This window comes from Sceloporus occidentalis, unplaced genomic scaffold (assembly GCF_023333645.1).
Source record: "Sceloporus occidentalis isolate IW3139 unplaced genomic scaffold, rSceOcc1.0.p SCAF_1, whole genome shotgun sequence".
NCBI lineage: Eukaryota > Metazoa > Chordata > Lepidosauria > Squamata > Phrynosomatidae > Sceloporus > Sceloporus occidentalis.
Genome location: NW_028316981.1, coordinates 166,419,265 through 166,439,451, shown reverse-complemented (window position 1 = coordinate 166,439,451; position 20,187 = coordinate 166,419,265). Strand labels below are relative to the sequence as shown.

At 42.2% G+C, this 20,187-nt stretch overlaps 1 long non-coding RNA gene across 2 annotated transcripts in view; it reads left to right on the top strand.

The window, feature by feature from the left end:
• LOC149322660 (uncharacterized) overlaps window positions 1–11,349 on the top strand; it is a 169,279-nt gene extending 157,930 nt beyond the window's left edge. For both annotated transcript variants that reach the window (XR_016272019.1, XR_016272018.1), the window contains exons 4-5: window positions 5,621–5,812; window positions 11,011–11,349. This is a non-coding gene — a long non-coding RNA (uncharacterized LOC149322660). The remainder of the gene's footprint in view (window positions 1–5,620; window positions 5,813–11,010) is intronic.
• Window positions 11,350–20,187: the final 8,838 nt, after the last annotated feature.

Sequence of the window (20,187 nt, the reverse complement as noted above, 5' to 3'; positions counted from 1 at the left end):
TTGGCTTGACAGCAAATAAAAATAACCAACTTTGGAGAATTCCTTTGACTTGAGACTAAAACCTAGAACAACTTCACCATTGACATCGAAGTCCTATTCTCCGAAATGGGTTTGGCCTATGATTTTGTTTTGGGGTTGGGGTCAGCACCTTGGTTAGCTCCTTTAAAGTTTGGAATAAAAGCTAGAGTGTATTCATCACCTCTCTAAGAGAGAAGCCCACCCCTCAGCCACCAATGATTCCAGGAGACAGATTTACCTCCTAAGGATCCAAGGCAAAATATTCTGAGTGGGTGGTGGTGGTGGTGATAGCTTGCAGCTGGAGGAATCTGGCTGCAACCACGTAATGACTCTCCTTCTTCCCTTGAGTCCCCCTTCTGGGTAGACAAGAGGGAAATTCCTTCCACAGGCTGGTTGTGGAAGTTTCCTCATTTCTCCTTTTAATTCATCACAGGAGGCAAGGCAGTTTCTTTCCTTTGCCATAAATCTCACAGAGACATTAGCTCTGTTAACAGCGGCTGGCTGCACAGCCCTTGGCTGGCTCTGTTTTCTCTCTCCCTCATGTTAGCTCCTTCCAGAGAGAGGACAGACGGGTATGAAAACCTCATGGGAGTCACCGCTCACCACAGCTCACCTGTCTGGCAGCCTTCATATAGCAGGCAAAGAGTTAAATAAAACTGAAAAGCAAATGGCCCACATACAAAACTGACACAAAATGTGGTAACCAGGACCAAAGCACCATGGGCTTATAGCTCTCTTCCTTGAGAACATTTGGAAAGTCTAGGACACTTTACTGTCCAGAGAAAAGAAGGGGTAGGAACCTGATGAGCACATTGGACCAGAGCTATGACATTGTGGAGCAAGTTGTGCAGTGACCCCAATCCAAATGACATTTCACCCCCAGAGTGCTTTAGCTATCTATTCCTACATGGCATGGAGTTGTACTGGCTCTTGGGGTCCCATCCAACTCTATGTTTCTAAGATTCTATAACAAAGTTTTAAAGGAGAAAGTTATGTGACTACATATGCCAATGTGATGTGCATTTTGGTAGCGTGGCGGTCCTGTTCTCTAACCACTACGTTATATTGACTAGCTACTGGTATAATGCTCTTGTACAGCTCCCATGAATTTTAATGGAACTTGCACAGGTCGATTGCATCCCATAATAATTCACAGGCGGGGACCCCATTTTGGTTTTCCTCTGTGAGCACCAAAAGGTCTTGAGCTGGTCATGAGAATTCCACTATCATCCCAAGAAGACAAATTGGGAGTTACTGTCCTCTGGTTCCCCCCCAAAAAGGTGAAAGGACAGAATCCAAGGTGGTATAATCAAAAGGATCAAAGTGAAATGTTTTCTTCCACAAAGGCATTTGACTATGGAAATTACAAGTTCCAGAACTGCCCAAGGCTGAAAACTCAAGAGTCTTAACTATGTGACCTTAAGCGCATCACGGGCTACCAATCATGTCAGGAAGGTTTGTTTATTTAATACTAAGCATGGTTGGAAGCAAAGTTTAGAAAAGTGACTGGAGTACATTTCCTGGAATCTCTGTGACCATACTTCCTGGAAAATTCTGGTAGTGCAAAAAAGTAACTTTTCAAAACTCAGAGGAGGGATCAAGCAGACAGGGAAGGGAAATGCATGTCCCTTCCCCAGATATAGCATATACACAAATATACACATATGGGATGGGGGTGTGGAAAAATAGAGAATAGCAACAAACAAAAAAGATTCTCATTGGCACCAACAAGTGAAGTGTTGCCAATGCAGATTTCCCAACCTGCTTCCCACAAAATATATTTTGTTACAACCCCCATCATCTCCAGCAAGCAAAGTGAGATTTGCAGTCATAAGATACAAACATACACATACACCTAAGCAAAGGACAAAATGGGCTAGGATTTGTAAAGAATGTGCCATGTTCCCTGACAAAGTCATGATATCCAATGAAGTAAAATACAAAAGGAAGACCAGTAATGTAATGATTTGGGTGCTGGACTAGGGGCACTTGGGGACCAGGGTTGCAATCCTGGTCATGTAAACCCACCAATGGGTGTCATTGGGCTAGTCATACACTCTCAGCCTCAGATGGCGGCAATGGCAAAGGAAAACCCCCTCGGAATATATCTTGCAAAAAAAAATGCTATGATAAGTTTGCCTTAGACCAGGTCACCATAAGTCGGAAATGACTTGGAGGCACACAAAAACAGCAAAATACAAACCAAACCAAAATCAGTAATCTGGGCTTGGAGCAATGATGGGTGTTGTAGAAACAAGACCAGCATGGCCTCTTTGCCTACCACTTTTCCCCAAAGCCCACCATCAAAACTGCAACTGGGAGGTCAGAGGTCCAGAACACACTGCAGAAATAATTCAGTTTGAGACCTCTTTAACTGTCCTGGCTCAGTGCTAGGGAATCCTGGGAATTTTAGTTTATTGTGTCACTAGAGTTCTCTGACAGAAGGTTAAATGTCTCACAAAACTACAGCTTCCAGAATTCCCTAGCACTGAGCCAGGGCAGTTAAGGCAAACTGGATTCTTTCTGCAGTGTGTTTTGGACCAGAGACATATATTTTGCCTTCTCTGTATTATTGATACCTGCCACCTACCAATCCATGCTAAAAATGGTTAGCACAATAGAACTAGTGAAAGTGAGAGAAGTTGTTCTTTTGATTTGAGGAAGAACAACCTATAAAATATGCTGAATAGTTCTTATCAAAGATTACCAGAGAAAGAAACTACCTCCCATGGTAAGAACTATACCAGGCTTCCCTAACCTAATACTCTCAAGATGTATGGGATTGCAACTCTCATCATAGATCATAGAGTTGGAAGAAACATCAAGGGTAATCAAGAGCAGCCCCCTGCTATGCAGGAACACAGAACCAAAGCACCCTGGACAAATGGCCATCCAGCCTCTGTTTAAAAATCTCCGAAGAAGGAGACACCACTGCTCTCAAGGTTCCACTGTATTTAAACAAGGGTATCAAATCACCTCTTAGCCTTCTTGTCTTCAGGCTAAACATACCCAGTTTCTTAAGTTGCTCCTCATAGGGCATGGTTTCCAGACCATCTCTCTTAGGCAGCATAGCTCATGGTATATGATGGGAGGCTGCAAGATGTGATGAGAAACAATAGCAAGTACATTTCTATACTGCTTATTGGTGCACTTAAGCACTCCCTAAGTGGTTTGCAAAGTGTAAGCTAATTGCCTCCAACAATCTGGATACTCATTTTAGCGACCTCGGTAGGATGCAAGCCTGAGTTGAGCTTGAGCCCTTTTGCTGGTATTGAACTCACAACCTTATGGTTTATGAGTGAGTGGCTGCAGTACAGGCATTTAACCACTGTGCCACCAGGGCCCTTGTACAGCTGGAGTACAGCTGGAGGGCTTTGTGTTGTGGAAAGCTGATTACATCTATCCCTGTATCAGTATGAGGGGCAGGGGCAGCTGATGGATCCATTGCCATGGGAATGGCTAAACCACTCTTGGTTTTATGACTGCTCCTCCTTCAAATCCACTGGGAGTTCTCATACTGCATTTCTGTTTGGAATAAGGCCCAGTGACTGGAATAGCTCCCTTACAAACTAGAGAAGTGGCAGGCAGATTGGCTGTAAAACCAGGAAAGACCTCTGCTGCTCCCATGGCAAGAAACCCGAGAGCTTTCCATGACAAAGGAAATGTGTGGTTAATAGGTAGCATGTTTCTTGTGCCTGGTTGCCAAGCATGGGATAAACCAACATGCTAATTTTAGTAGTTTGGAGGTTTGGGATACGATCTACAGAATAAGGAAATGAAAATATGACTATGGTATGTATGCCATGAATCTGGGACAAGCCAGAGCTTGAAAATGACTAGTTACAAATAACTATTTAGTTGACATTCTTTTTAAAAAAAATCAAAGCTAAACATGTAGCTAAATTACACCAGAAGGATAGTTTCATTTCTTTTGTGCTGTAACTGTAACATTTCAGGTACTTTTAGAAGCTGAAGTGCATGACCTTATTTAATGGTAGAGGTTCAAGTATGAGCCTGAGTTTTGGTGAGGTAGCATTACCTGGAAAATGAGTCCACTAATATTAATTGATTCACTGAAAAGATAAAAGATAATTCATTGCATTGATTGTTGGTAATGTGTTCATTTTTTAGTTTAGAATACATTAATTGAAATTACCAAAAATGGCCTAAAACGGGGGGGGGGGGGGGGGGTTCCAAGTAATAAATTAATGTACTTCAACCTGTTGAGGCCAATGGTGTGTTACAATAATGAAAAGACCAACTTTTAAAAATGTGGGCCTAGATGATGCATCAGAAGCTATGCTCTGTAACTTCACAATGATGGAGCTATGTTTGTCACTGACATAATACATTAATTTGTTAGTAAACGCACAATGAATACAAACATTGCACAGTAGAAGAGTTCAACTTTGCATGATCATACACTGGTTTATGATGATGTAACTTCTCAACTGGATTCCTGCTATTTAAAAGCAACAAATTTTGTCTTAAGTATTAATTTTAAACAAATTACTCCTATTCCCTGAGGCTGGTTTGTGCTGCTACCTAATGTTCTATTGTGGGTGCTGAGCCAAGGAGAAGACAGACCATAGGAAATGTGTTTTATCATATGTCTGTGACTGTAGCATGCCAGTATTTTAAAAGTAACTTTAAGTAACTGCAACCAAAAACTACATTTGAGAAACAGGAAAATGAACAGTAGTAATAATTAACTACTTTCTGAAGAGGGCTTGGAATTATAACATTTCTCCTCTGACTGCCAATGAACTCCCTATAGACCCAACTGTTGCTCTTTACAGAGTGATCACAAGTGTTTCAAAGATGAAGAAAATCATTCTAGAAAAAGCATTTTCCCTTATAGTTCATATAATATAAATGTTACAAAAAGGGTAGCAGTTCCAGAAAACACCCAACACCTTCCCCCCTCCCAGTGCTTTCCCCGTGTAATATCTTCCTTCTTCCCTGGATTATTGCTGTCTTTTTTAAAGGTAAAGACTTTCACTCCACACAATTTGGATGTTGTTGGAGTTTGTGGTGCCACTAGTGTTCTGTCTTAGTGCCATCTAATGTCCAGTTCTGGACTTTGTCCCTCCACTGTGTGTAGGTGTGTGTCTGAATGTCATTGACTGGATTACTAAGAAACAAAGCATGCCTATGCACACAATATACAGGGCCCTGATCATATTCCACTATGTAGTTTTGTCATGTCTCTGAAAAAATTCTGCAGACACCCATGGATGGGTAGGAATCTCAGAAGCTAGAAGAGGTCCCGTCTTCTCTAGACCTCTGAAAGAAATGGTGTATGTACACTAGATTTACAGTGGGGTGGGGTGTGGCTTTTGAATCAGTGAGGTTGGTGAATCTAGTCTAGGTCTGGGCTAAAATCCAAAGTGGATTCACTGTCCCACTGACATGGAAGTCATCAGCTACCGGTACTTGCAATCACACAACTACAGTCACTTTATGAATGTGGGATGTGCATGCTGTTAGTGAGCCTTTGTGGATAAACCCAGGTTCAAATTAGAATGAACAATCTAGCTAGTAAGCATATATCTTATTGCCTTTAATATTTCTCCCCCTCCATATCCATGCTCTTTTGCAGACACAGCAGATTCGAGCCAACAGGGAAGCAAGCAAGAAGATGTAAAGTCTCCACAGTTAAACATTCAGGGTGGTTCCTTTTAAATGAGACTTGAGGTCCCTGCTAAATAAATCGGATTGCTGGGGCTTCCCGTTTTGTGGTATTCCGCTGCTGTTAGTTGATGGACAGTTATTGAAGGAATTCGGGAGTAGGGTATGTTTTTTTTTTAAATTTAAATGCTTCCAATATGAACCACTCTCAAGGTAACCATTACGATCTCTTAAAAACATTTTATTATGAAGGCAAATGTATGTTTTAGCAATGCTCAGATGGCTACTTAATGTCATGTTTATCCCAGGCCAGACACTCTCTGAAACAAATGAGAGTTTTAAAATCTAGCTTTCCTTTTTGTTTAATGGAGGTAAAGTTGTTTAAATCATCCACTTCCATATAAACGTTTCACTTAAAACAAGCCGACCTATTCCTCTCCATTAAAAGTTCATTCATCACAAACAGGGGGAAGGTTTCAGCAAGTTTCAAAGAGGGATTGGACATCTCAATGGAGCAGGGAGAATAGCTAATAGTTTCACATAGTGGAGGACAGAATGTGAAACCTCCTGCCTCCAGGCTGTACCTGATCTCCACTCTGTCATTACTGGCAACTGATCTCATCAAAGGTTGTATGCTCCCCTCCCAGCCGCCTTGCAAAACCTTCAGATGTTCTGCCACACATGTGGTGGGGACAGGATATTGGTCGATAGAGGCCATATGTGCAAGCCCATGTGGCGTTAGATTTTGCAAAAATGATCTCTTGCTAATACAATCCAACTACGACACAGAACTCTTGTCAGCAGCTTAGGCTGGATGCTAATGAGACACACAAAGACAGGAAGTATGGTCAATCACATTTCCTGTGTCTTCACACCTCATTAATGTTCAAAATGGAGACGCATAGGTCTTCTTTATGTGGAGATGTGTATGTGTGCAGGGTTGTGATATTGTGCATGAATATCCAGAAAATGTGATCTCAGAGCTAAACAACAAATGCAGTTAAGTCAGATGGCGCAATATACCTGGAACTATACCATTTCACACTGCATGTGTTTGTTATAGTGAGTTAACTAGATCTTCCCCAAGTAGAAGAATATCTACCTGCATGTCAAAATTAACAGAAAGGAATAAGCTTAGTTAGAAGTGTCACACTGATAATGATTTTACAGAGTTGCTGAGTGCCTTCAAGTCATTTCTGACTCACCACGATCCTAAAGCAACCCTATCATGGGGTTTGCTTGGCAAAATTTAGTCAGAGAGGGTTTGTCATTACCATTCATAGGCTGAGAGAGTGTGACTTGCCCAATATCATCCAGTGGGTTTTCATGGCTAAGCAGGAATTTAAACCCTGATCTCCCAAAGTCCATTAGTCCAGCACTCAAACCACTATGCTACACTGGCTCTTCCCATGGAGGACATTATCTTGTGTGAGACTATTCAATCATGTAATCCTCTCTGACCATCTGAAATGGACTGAAATGACTTCTCTGCACGCATAGCTAATCTGGAGCCAAATTCCATATCTTCCTGTAAGGGATTTAGTTCATAGCACTTCTGGTTAAAGCTGGGATGGAGAACATGCAGCCCTCCTGTTGTATTTGAACTACAATTCTGTAAGGCCTCAGCATTGCCTAGGCTGGCTAGAACTGATGGGAGCTGAAGTACAACATCATCTGAATGGCTACAGTTCCATAGCCTAAGTTTTAGCATCTCAGGTATCTGAGATTGGGTGCTAAAACGTATCTGTTGGAGGTCTTGGAGAATAGCTGTTTACTCCAATAAACAATACTGAGCTAGATTAACCAGTGATCTGATTCAGTATAAGCTAACTTCATATTTACACAAATTATTTATAGGCTGCTCTCAGACAATAATTATGGGCAAGTAGAATGTTCTTAAATTTGATGCATACGTTCATAATGTTATTGAATACTGTAAACTGATTCATTTTTTTAGTGATTAATCTTTAAATAATTTGGGGAGTAAGTCCCATTGAACTTGATAGGCCTTTCTTCAGAGTAGACATACATTGTTGTTGTTGTTGCTGTTGTGTGCCTTCAAGTTGTTTCTGACTTATGTCAACCCTAAGAAGAACCTATTACGGGATTTTCTGGGGTGAGAGTGTGTTACTTGGCCAAGTTCATCCAGTTAGTTTTCATGGCTGAGTGGGGAATCAAACCCTGTTCTTCAGAGCCCTAATCCAACGCTCAAAGCACTACACCACACTGGCTCTCAGACAAATACAGGGATGCATTATTACATATTGCTAATACTGATATTACTTAAATGGCAACATATGTGTTGTTTCAAGATACCAAAGGGAATATAATGCAACTTAGAATTCAGTTACCAAAAGCTTCTTGTTATGAGAAGACTGCTATCTTTAATATTTTTTTAAAAAGATCCTTATTATAAGATGAGGAAGGAAAACATCTTTTAAAATGATCAGATATGCCTAGCACTTTTACCTCTACCTGTGATCACCTGTGATCTTTCACAACTGTCATAGTTCCATTCTGTGGACTCCTGGGATCTGCAATTTAATGAGGGTCCTTTAGCAAACCAGAGAGATCCTCTGGTGCTTCTGACCAAACTACAAAACCCAGGATTCCATAGAACACAGCCATGGCAACTAAAGTGGATCATAGCCCTATAGTTGTGAAATGTGAAAGAAACCAGGCTGGTTAAAATGTGCCCCCAGAAATGAATAAAAAAATCTGCCAATTAAAGAATGCATCTCCTTATTAGAAATGTCTATTAAAAGATTAAAAATGCATCTTCTTATTAGGAAGTTCCACTGAAATCTAGAAACTTGTTTTCATCTGTGCATACTTGATTAGGTCTGAGGCAATATATGTTATGCATTACCTGAATTTTTCCCCTCTCCCCAATCCCTACATGCATTTCCTTACTTCGAAATGTTAGAGAAAATCAGCTTAAAGTCACGTATGCCTGAACCTTATATCCCAGTTCAAGCAAGCATCCCATATTTATCTCCCACCTGTACCCCACATGTTTGTTATAGTTCTGATTGGAAATGAGTGCATATGCAGGTACCTTTTCATTGCTCAGTTTTCCTGTAACACTTGTTTCTGCCTCACTGATAAACGGGAGGTGTAGCTCTTTTAGGCTCCAGCACCCTTGCCTGGGAATAAGTACCACTGAACACAAAAGGACTTACCTCCAACTAAACACACAGAGAATTGGACTGCTTAACATCTCCAGAAACTTCCAGGAACTATACATCCCATCAGTCACAGTCACTTGTTAGGATGATGGGAAGTTGCAATCAAACACTAAATTTATAAAGGCTAAATTGCCAAGGATAGATCAGAAAGAACTGTTCCAGCACCTTCAGAACACAAGGATCTTAGGTTCACAGTGGTCCATAGGTTTGGCAGCCATCCATTACATGCCTACACAAACATTTTCAGCAGATGACTAGTGGTTAGATCAGAGCCAGCCTTAAGATCACAACTCTCTTGGCCATAGTTAGTACAAAAGCTATCAGAGAACAAGACTGGCTATTACCAAGATCTATATATAAAGCCCTATATGGCTTGGGCCCAAGTTACTTGAGGGACCGCATCTCCCCATATAATCCGCCCTGCACACTCAGGACGTCCGGGAAGAACTTGTTGGAAATTCCATCTTCCAAACATGTTTCTACATCCCAGATGGCCTATTCAGTGGCGGCCCCACAAATTTGGAATGATCTCCCTGAGGAGCTCCATCTTGTGACCTCCCTTTAAAAAGAGGCTCAAAACCTTCCTCTTCTGTCAAGCTTTCCCCCCTGTAAAATGAAGCTGTGTATTCCCGTTCCCATCGATTCTCTGCTTTACCCTGTTAAATGATTGTGTTCAGATTTTGTATAATTTGTATTAGTGGATTTTATCTATTTTTATGAGATGTTTTTAATGGTTTTTATATGGTCTGTAAACCGCTTTGATCTATGGAAAAGCGATATACAAATAAAATTTATTATTATTATTATTATTATTATTATTATTATTATTATTAAGATCTAGCAGAGACTCTGTTGATTGCAAGATTGGCAGGTTGGCAGTTCGAAGCCCGAGTGCTGCATGATGAAGTGAGCTCCCATTGCTAGTCCCAGCTTCTGCCAACCTAGCAGTTCGAAAGCATGCAAATGCAAGCACATAAATAGGTACCACTCCAGTGGGAAGGTGAACAGCGTTCTGTGCAATCATGCTGGCCACATGATCACAGAGTAGTCTCTGACAATGCTGGCTCTTTGGCTTATTAACAGAGATGAGCACCACCCCCTATGGTCAGACACGATTTGACAACCTTGTCAATGGGGAATACCTTTACCTTTAGCAGGGTCAAAGGTAGAAGAGCATGGTTCAGAATGGGGATATCTCAAATCTAAAGTGATAACCAAAAGTCTGAAGAACCAAACCAAGTGCACTTACAACATGAAAACAAAGACATAGTCATAGTTTGGCAAATCAGTATGGAAATGGATCTTGTAGCACATTTGAGACTAAGTGAAAGAAAGAAGCTAGTAATATGAACTACCATAAACTTGAGTCTGCTTTCCCAGATGAATGAAGTAGATAGTCCAGGGACAGACCTATATAAGTAGGCTGTGTGTGATAGAAATGCAAAACACTTTGTGACTTTCCATTACACCTTGGTCAATGATTGCAGGAGGAATATGGCTTAGTAGTTTGCATTGGGCCTAGGTTTAACCCTAATATTTATATATAAAAGAAATCAGTAGCAATTGGCCAGGAAATCCACTTCCTGATATGCTGGAGAAAGCCACTGACTGCCAAGTCAGAGCAGACTGTATTGGGCAAGATGGACAAATAGTCCAGCCAGTCATAAGGTACTTTCTATATTTACGTGGCAGAACAGAGGGAAAAATGTTTTGGGGGAAATGCTTTGAGGGCCCTAGATGTGTCTAATGGGTCATTAGTTGACCACAGAGATTACTACACCACCAATTCCTGCCAGGATAGATGCAGGTTGTAACCATAGCAGATGGATCTTTTCAGCCAACCCCATGGCCGGCATCCAATCCAAGCTTCTCCTGTAGGTTTTCAAGAATGGGAAAATCCTGTTCTTGAAAGTTGCAGGAGAAGTCTGGATGAGATACAGGTTGCCTACTGCTGGCCACTGGGCTGCCTGATAAGATCTGTTACAGTTACAACCCTCGCCTATCCCAGCGGGAATTGGCAGTGTGATAATCTCCCACCATCTTTGGCACATGTGATCTCAGGTGAGATGTAAGCATAAAGACATAGAAGTCTTTATAATAGACAGATCTACATATTTACCCTGATTATTCGTCTGGTGATTGTGGCTAACTGACACCTTTTGTCATCACACAGATTCCATTTTTATGTCTCTTCCTTTTGAGCTGTAAACTACTGAGTTTGGGTTCCATGGAGACATCCTTCAGCCACACACCAATCGTTATTCAGAAGAAGCAAAGAAGTGTCACAATCCCATTTTGATGGTCAGACTGTAAGTAAAGAAGTGCTGCAGCCTTGGTGAAAGTTCCTCCTCTTAGCCCAAGCCTGTTAATTTATTTGTATAAATTCTGTGATTGCATTTTATGTTCATTTAATGGCTATTAAGAAGAGGAGATGTATTTTTATGTTCTTATCATTGCTTTTGGACCATTTGTCTGGCCTAGTCTCTAACAAATTAATATCATTACTATCATTTCTTCCCAGATGTGTTTTATGTGTGTTATAATTCTAAATAAAAGCTAAACAAGTACTGAAGGGAAACAAGTTTGGCCTCTTTATACATTGTCTGTATTTTTTCATTCTCTTACTCCTCCCACTGCTAAAGGGGGGAAAATCCTTGTATTTCTATTCAACTTAAAAGTGAAGCTATCAAATGTCCATGATCTATAAAAAGAAATATGAGAGAGAGAGAGAGAGAGAAAGAGAGAGGCAATAGAGATTTGTCAGCTCTGCGGATGTTTTCAATATCTTTCATTACATCCGTAAAATTAAAACACATGGAGCAAATCTACAATGTTGGTTGGCTAATAAAAGAAGTAAAAAGTTGTTAATCAAACATGTGGCCTTATAAAATAAAAGAAATAATTGGAAAAGATATCTAATTTGTCTGTTGAATGCCTCTAACACTCTCTTTATCACTTAGATGGACAGAATATAATTGGTACGGTGAAAGCCATCAATCTTAGCAACTGGGCTTCCTGAGCAGGCTACAACTATTACTGTCATATTATGACACCATAATATCAAGATCAATGTTGTTTTAAATGCACTCCAGTTATGGGCAATTGGTGACAATAAAAACAGTGACAAATTGAAGAAACAAGCATCAAATGATCTGGTGTCTAAAATAAACCATAAATAATCTTTGTTTGGGTTGGGTTTGTTTTTTTTAAATAGCCACCGAATTCACAGTCACAAGGGGGGGCATAGATTTGACTTTCTCTGTGGATCAATCTACTCTAAATGTATTTTCAATGCTGTGCTATCCAACAAGATACAATTTTCTTGAAGAGTGAAACTTTCTGATTTGATTTAAGGGTCATTCTCTAGCAGTTTCATAATGTCTTTGCGAGCGTAATTGTAAATTCCTGAGAAGGAATTTGATCATTTACAGAGGAAACCATGCATGTGGTTCTCTGGATGAGCAGTCACCCCAATTGGACAGTAAACACACATGTTTACATTTTAGTGGTTCACAGCCATTGTTTTCCTGCATTTAGCTTCTCTAGGAATAGGGCTGGCCCTACAATTAGGCAGAATGAGGTGGGGCTAGGCCAATGAGGGGCTAGAAGACAGAGCTCCTTATATACTATTCATCTTCTTTTGGCCTTCCTAAGCTAGTTTGCCATCCTCAAGTATGTGTTCGATGACAGGCACTGTCCCATAGCCACTGTTGGAACAAGATTATATTGGTTGGCCTCTGTACATGGAATGTGGGGAGACACTCTGGGAAACAGAAAAGAATTATATCCTCTCCAGATCCAGAGAGTGCATTTGGAATGACCTCCTCCATAATCCCAAAACTCCTTTTATATAGGGCAGGAAGCTCAAGAACTATTGCCCCTTCTCCTGCATCCATGGGTAACTGCAATAGTATAACCAGGGACATGGCACTGTCCTCCCCAAAAGCTCTGTCCATTGTCACAAAGGGGTCGTTCCCACTTACCTATAAAGCGGATCATGATCCGAGTTTAGGGTGCATCATTCCCACAGAAGCCCGAATTAAATCTCCCTTACCCCTCATTCGTTCCCACCGTGTTTTGAATCAGAATTGAATTAAAATGTTTAAACCAGATTATCAGCCTGTAATTTGGTTTAAAATAATAGTAGTTTATAAAGCGGGTTATTTTTGAAAGCGGGGTACAATTCGCTGTATCCGAATGGGAATGAAAGGGTGTCTGATTCGGGAACCTGGAGATGGGAGGAGCAGTGCTCAAGGGGCTGGCCTGGGGGTGTCACCCTCTTTGGTCTCTTTCTGCATCGCCAGCACCATTTTCTTCAATTCGCATAGACTTTCCCCCAGTGGATTGCAACCTCCCCTCTGCTCCTCATTCATAGACCATTGAACACCATTTTAACTATTTTTTCTTTTTTCACCTCTGCCTGAGCTGCAGATGGGCTTTGCAGTACATGCCTGCTTGATCGCCCCACAAACAGCCCAGTGAGCAATGGGGGAGGCAAAGCGATTTTGGGAAAAGGAGACTCCTTCCAGAGGAACTAGGGGATGGGCTTTGCAGTACATGCCTGCTTGATTGCCCCACAGACAGCCCAGTGAGCAATGGGGGAGGCAAAGCGATTTTGGGAAAAGGAGACTCCTTCCAGAGGAACTAGGGGATGGGCTTTGCAGTACATGCCTGCTTGATTGCCCCCCAGACAGCCCAGGGAGCAATAGGGGAGGCAAAGGGATTTTTGGGGAAAGGAGGCTCCTTCCAGAGGAACTATGGGATGGACTTTGTAGGACATCACTGCTTGATCGCCCCCCAGACAGCCCAGGGAGCGATGGGGGAGGCAAAGCGATTTTGGAGAATGGAGAGCCTGGACGCCCAGGGATCTGGCGGGGGGGAGATCGAGCCTTATCTTCTCTCTTCCCCAAAGATTCTCTCCCCAATAATGAAGCCCGCTGCCTTCTCCTCCTTGATCCGATTTGCCAAGCCTCCTTCTAGTCTGGGGAGACACAACAGAAGACCCTTGGATGCAGCCGATTTTCATTGGCTGCCCCCCCCCCAAAAAAAAACCCAAGACTTGTGACGTCTGAAGCCTAGGCGCTTGATTGACAGCTTGTGGACACAAATGGGAATGGGGAGCAAGTTAATCCACTTTAAAATAAAGCAATTTAAAATAAATGGGAACGAAAACAGGGTCTAAATGAATCGAGGTAATTTGCCCTTTTTGGTAATGGAAACGATGGAAAAAATTTGAATTATTCCCGGAACATAATCTGAATCAGAATCACAACAATATAATCCGTTTTATCTGCCAAATGGGAACACCCCCTAGAAACCAGTATGCAGACCAGCATGGGAATGGACACATTTTCCCTCACTCAAGATGACCATTCAAGTACAGCATTTACCCTATTCAATAGAAATGGGTGGCAGGGGACAGACATTAACAGATATGGAACAAAGGAAAAGAATGTGCTCATGGACATTGTTAGGTCGATATATTCCACATGGGAATGTAGTAAAGTTTGTTGTTGTTGTTGTTGTGTGTCTCCAAGTCATTTCCAACTTATCATGACCCTAGGGTGAATCTATCATGGGGATTTCTTGGAAAGTTTTGTTCAGAAATGGTGTGCCATTGCTTCTCCTGAGGCTGAGGACATGTGACTTCCCCAATGTCACCTGGTGGGTTTCATGGCCGAGTTGGGAATCGAACTCTGGTCTCCAAAGTCCAACACTGAAACCACTACTCCACACTGGATATCATAATTTATACCACCTTCACAAATGAAGCAACCAGGAGCAAAATGTGCAAGTTTGCATGTAAGTTTAGGTAGTACCCACTTATGTGAAAAACAAACTGTGCTAATGAAAAGAAATAACTGGTGGTTTGATAAGAGGGCTGCTGAGCTTTGAAGTAGCTAATTAAAGGAACAAGTCAGATAAGAAAATTTACATAATAATAAGGGGGGGGGGGGAATCACAAGGAACAGTTTAGGAGCAATCTCCAAATAATAAGTGGAATAAGGCCCATTGTAATGATCCATAATGGTACAGCATCACTTGAGAACCCTCCAGGCTAGAAGGAGAGTTGTTGCTGGATCATGTGAGTGTGGAAATGGCCTAGGTAACGTAGCCAACAATAAGGGATGATGAGATCTGAAGTCTAACATTTTGAGGATACACATCCCCCCCCCCTTCTAAACCAAGACAGCTAAGGACACAAACAGACCCTCTTCACACCATCACTTAGAAAGCACTGTGCAGTTATTCCACCTTATATTTTCTTAATTTCCAACCTCTTCTTTCCCCTGTGAAGAAACAGACAAGAAGAGGATGAGGGAATTTAATTCATAAAATTTAGTAGCAAGACAATGGTGTGACCAAGCCTTGCCTGGCATTACTCTACATTAATTAACTGAACAGGTAACTAGGGTTACCAGCTGAGGAGCATCCCAAGCCTTGAAGTTTCTGGACCAAAACCTCAGATCTAGAGACAGTCACTGGTGATGTCATTAAGCACTGTGCATTTAATACCAACAACAGTTGCTCACCACTTGTAATTTAAACACACACACACACACACACACACACACACACACACACACAGAAATTTTCCAGTTTAGAAATGTATAGAAAACGTAGCAAAAAGGGCTGATCCCAGATCAACATGAAATGAGGGGTTTATTCTTTCTCACTTAGGAAAATGGGATAAGGACCATTTATTGGAAGATTTGAAGGCACATAGAGCACATGCATCCACTTGCTTTTAGCCAGAAGGTGGATCCAGAGTGGTGTGGAGGATGAACCTTTGTAGTACAAGAACTGGAAGAAAGATGAAACTAACTACAGAGACCCTGTGAAAAGTCTTTGCAAGCTGCCCCAACAAATGAATTAATCCTTGCAAACTGCAGTAAGCTGCTGCTTTTCATGACTGAGCTGGAGATCTGCATGCTCTCTTTTCCTGGAACCGAGTCCACCAAAACTGGAGAATTTGCATCCTTGTTTCCTGTCTGGAGATGATCCATGAAAAGTGGAGACTGAGGGCCAGGACTTGAGATCTGACAACCTTGCAGGTAAAAGTAAATAAAAGGAAAGAATTATTTTCCACATCCCTTCGTACATAGTGGCATCTGGTGAGTCCCACATCAGTGGGGAAATGAATCTGTCTCAAGGTTTAGTCTGAACTGCAAAGGAGCTATTTAAGCTGTTGAACTTATTGGGAAATAGGATTCATCACCTTGGACAGTTCCTTTCAAGTTCCAACTAAAAACCAAAGCAGATTCACTAGCCTGAAAATCATCCAATAACTTGGAAAATATCAGACACTCATATTCACATAGCAGAGGAATTTAGGTTTATGTCATATGGACTTGAATCCCAATATTCAAGGTAAGTGGCCTTCAGTGCTTTCACAAAATATTTACAAAGAGTTCCTGAACAAAACCTACTGTATTTTCTGGCATATAAGACTATTTTTAACCCAGGAAAATCTTCTCAAAAGTTGGGGGTTGTCTTATACGCTGGGGGTCATCTTATAGGGCGGGTGCTGAAACTTCTGAGCCAGATTGGAGAATCTGCAGTCACCGCATATGGTGGGGGAGCTCAAAAACAGCTGCGGCTGCATCCTCGCCATATGCGGCAACTGTATGAAAGCAGAAAGGGTGGCACTATACAAGTACAGTAGAAGAAAACCCACTCATCAGGATTCGTGGAAAGTACCTGCATGTCATAAGCATTTGAATTAAAATTGCCATATTGAAATCAAATCTGATGGTTTTTTAAATTTTTATTTGGTGTGCGTTGGAAGAGGGGTAGTCTTATACAGTGAGTATATCCCAAACGCTATATTTTAACTGGAAAATTTGGGTGTCATCTTATACACCCAGTCGTCTTATATGCCGGAAAATACGGGTATGTCTTTTTCTCAGTGGATTAAACCCAATTGTGTACATTCAGCACACTATTAACTAAACAGTAAAGGCTTTCCCGGCTACTTAGTACTTACAGGTGCCATTGGGGATTTTCATGTCTGTCTGAATCCCTAGGCCAACACTGCATATGGGCAAGATAAGTAAGCCGTAGCTTATGACCTCTCTAAATACACTTAATTGCTTTATTTTTAAGTTAACATAATGGAGCCTCTTCACATAATTTAAACATGGTTTAATCTACTTCCATCCCTTAGAAGGCTCATAGTATCCAAGGCCAACCAACGTCTTTTGCTGCCTTGGCAAAAAAATCCAAGATGAATCTCTGCCCAACCCCACCATTGAAAATACAGACATTATAAATTAAATAAACTTCTCCCAATTTTTTATTACTTCCAAACTATGTTGACTTCAGTGGTGACCTCATTCAGCTAACACTAAAGAATGAATGCAGTTTGACACCACTTCAACTGCCATAGCTCAGTGCTATGGAATTCTGAGATTTGTAGTTTTGTGAGATATTTAACCTTCTCTGTTAGAGAGCTCTGGTGCGACAACAAAGTACAAATCCCAAGATTCCATAGAATGGAGCCAGGACAGTTAAAAGTGGTATCAGACTCCATTAATTCTGCAGTGTGGACCAGGAAAGCCCATGCTAACTTTGAAAACACTTCTGTGGAGGAATTCCAAGCACACTGAAAAGCTGTGGGGTCGGTGAGACAGCTAAGCTAAACCTTTCTTCTTCAAACATTCATGTCAGACCTGGGGCCTAAGAATACAACAGTGTAGAGCTGGATTTTAGTTCCAACACAAGTCAGGGTGACCAGATGTCATAACTGCAAAGGAGGGCAATACACTGCAAAATGCAGGACACTCAAGAAAACGTAGGACATTATGAAATAAAAGCTAAAAACACTGAAATAAATATATGGTCAGCACTCCACATTTTCAGCTTTGATTTTTGCAGATTTGATTATTTGTGAATTTTAATAATATGTTCTCACTAGAAATTACTGTACTAGGTCCTCCAGAGAAATTCTGCAGGAACTTCACCACAGACCTGTGCTGGAGGTGAACACAGGTGAACTTTAGGCCAACACAGACCTAAAGATTCTTAGACAAAACATTTTTCTAAGCATTTATAGGTCCTCCAGCATGATTCTATGGTCAAATTCTAGCAGAAGTTGACCACAGAGTTCTGCTGAAGGACCTAGAGATTCCTAGAGAGGGGTTCTCTCAGGTTAAAGAAGTAGTGTTTTTTACGTATGGTTTTTACACTTTCATGGGGGCTCTCCTCTCCTTACCCCAGTGAACGTGGAGGGCCTACTGCACATTAGTGCTTGCTATGCAGGCTCAAAATGGAGGACATTTTGGAATTCGTCCTGGACAGAATGCTGAAATGTAGAACATGTCCTGGGAAAGGAAGATGTCTGGTCACTCTGAACACAAGTAGGCAATGCCTGTGACACTTCCCAGGACATAACATCACCCAAAGACATCTGTGCACAGTGCTGTTTCCCATGCATACAAGACAAGCTGGAAGCCAAGTACTGTATTGGCAAGCAAGGACTACAGGCCAAAAAGAGAAGTTGCAGTCTTAGGAAGCCAACTGGCAACTGCTTGGGAAGCAGATTGAGGAGTGAGGCCATCCATGTGGCTACTCAGTTGAAGTTGCTCATTCTGAGGAGCTGGCTTGGAATCTCGAGGGGGAAAGTATTTATAGGACCTGGTGCTTTTCTATTCTCTTTCGGGGCCAGCTGATCATTGTCAGGCTGTGAGATCAGATCTACAACTTAGATTTCCATATGTATGAAATATTTTTTTCTTTATGAAGGAAGTATTCCAACATGCCCACACTCTCCTCCCCCCCTTAAAGCTAAAAATGGAACAGTTCAAGGAGAGCTTTATCACAATATTCTGCTGCTGCAGGAGTGAGAACTGAGAAGCTCTCCAGATTTTGCTTGACAGCACCCTCCCCCCAGTATTCCTCACCAGTCTGCTAGGAGGGGCAGTCCTACAACACCTGGAGGGCACATGATTCCCACCCCTTGCCTACACTGTGTTTAATGTGTTTGCCCAATGGTTAGATATTTAACTTTCCCTGTCCAAGAGCTCTGGTACCACCCACAAAACTACAAAACCCAGAATTGGATAGCATTGAGTCATGGATATTAAAGTAGTGTCAACCTGCTTTATTTCTGCAGCATGGCAGCAGTCATGGACAGGATGCTGTTCAGAAATGTGTCTTTTTCTTTTCCCAAAATCTAAGTCCTGAAGTAAATATTGGTCCCTTTGGAATTTCTGCATTTTCAGGTGGTTGCTGGGGACATGAGTGGGCTCCCAAACAATGAAAGTTTGTGGAGAGTGAAGATATTTTGTTGCTTTGGGCAAAGAACAAGATGGCACTCAATTATCCCTTCTTCCATGCTGGAGAAAACAGCATGCCTGCCCTACTTAAAGGCAGAAAGGCTGGCTTGGGGGATGTGGGGCATTCTATATCCATAACTTGCTGCCATCTGCTGCATGGGTCAAACCTCTGCTATGTAAATTTCTATGAGATCACAAGGGTTTCCTCCCTTGCCACACACACACTGAAAAACAAAGTCAAATGAGCATTGCAAGCAGCAATTTAGTGCTGAATCTGCAGTCTCAGAATTTGCCATTCCCATGCAAATAGGGACCATGCCCCATTGGAACCATGCTACAGCAATGGTGTATTTGCATAGGAATGGCAGTGTGGCTGCTGAGCACTGTGCCAAACCACAGAAAGGCAAACCAAAACAGGATGAGCTCTTTTTTTAAGAAAAGAAAAGAAAAGCAGCAGCAGCTTGTTTTAAACTAACCCAGTGCTCGCAGAGGGGAGCACTGGACATGACCTCATTTCTCCTTTCTACCTGCATTTGCACATGAAATACTTTAAATGGAACCATATCACTGCTCCACCTAGTTCAGTACTGTCTACTCTTGCTGGTTGGGGTTCTCACAGGTTTTAGGCAGGATTCTTTCTTAGTCATACTTGGAGGTGCTTGAAAACATCCTTTCACTCTACAGCAGGGGTCGGCAACCCCTGGCCCGTGGGCCGGATCCGGCCCCGCGAGGCCTTGGGACCGGCCTGAGCCCAGTCCTGCCACCGATTGCTGCCGGCGCAGGGCCAAAGGCCGCTCGCGCAAGAGGCCAAAGGTCCTGTGTCAGCGGCAATCGGTGGCAGGACCGGGCCTCTCGAGCGTGGCCTTTGGCCTCTCACGCGAGAGGCCAAAGTCCCTGCGCCCTTGCGCGAGAGGTCAAAAGACACTTGTGCGAGGGGTCAAAGGCCACTCGCACGAGGACACGGGGCCTTTGGCCTCTCGCGTGAGCGGCCCTCCGCCAGCAGACAGGCAGGGCCAAGGAGCCCCGCTTCAGCGAGTCTCCTTCGCCCTGCCTGTTCCCATCTGCCGGCAGAC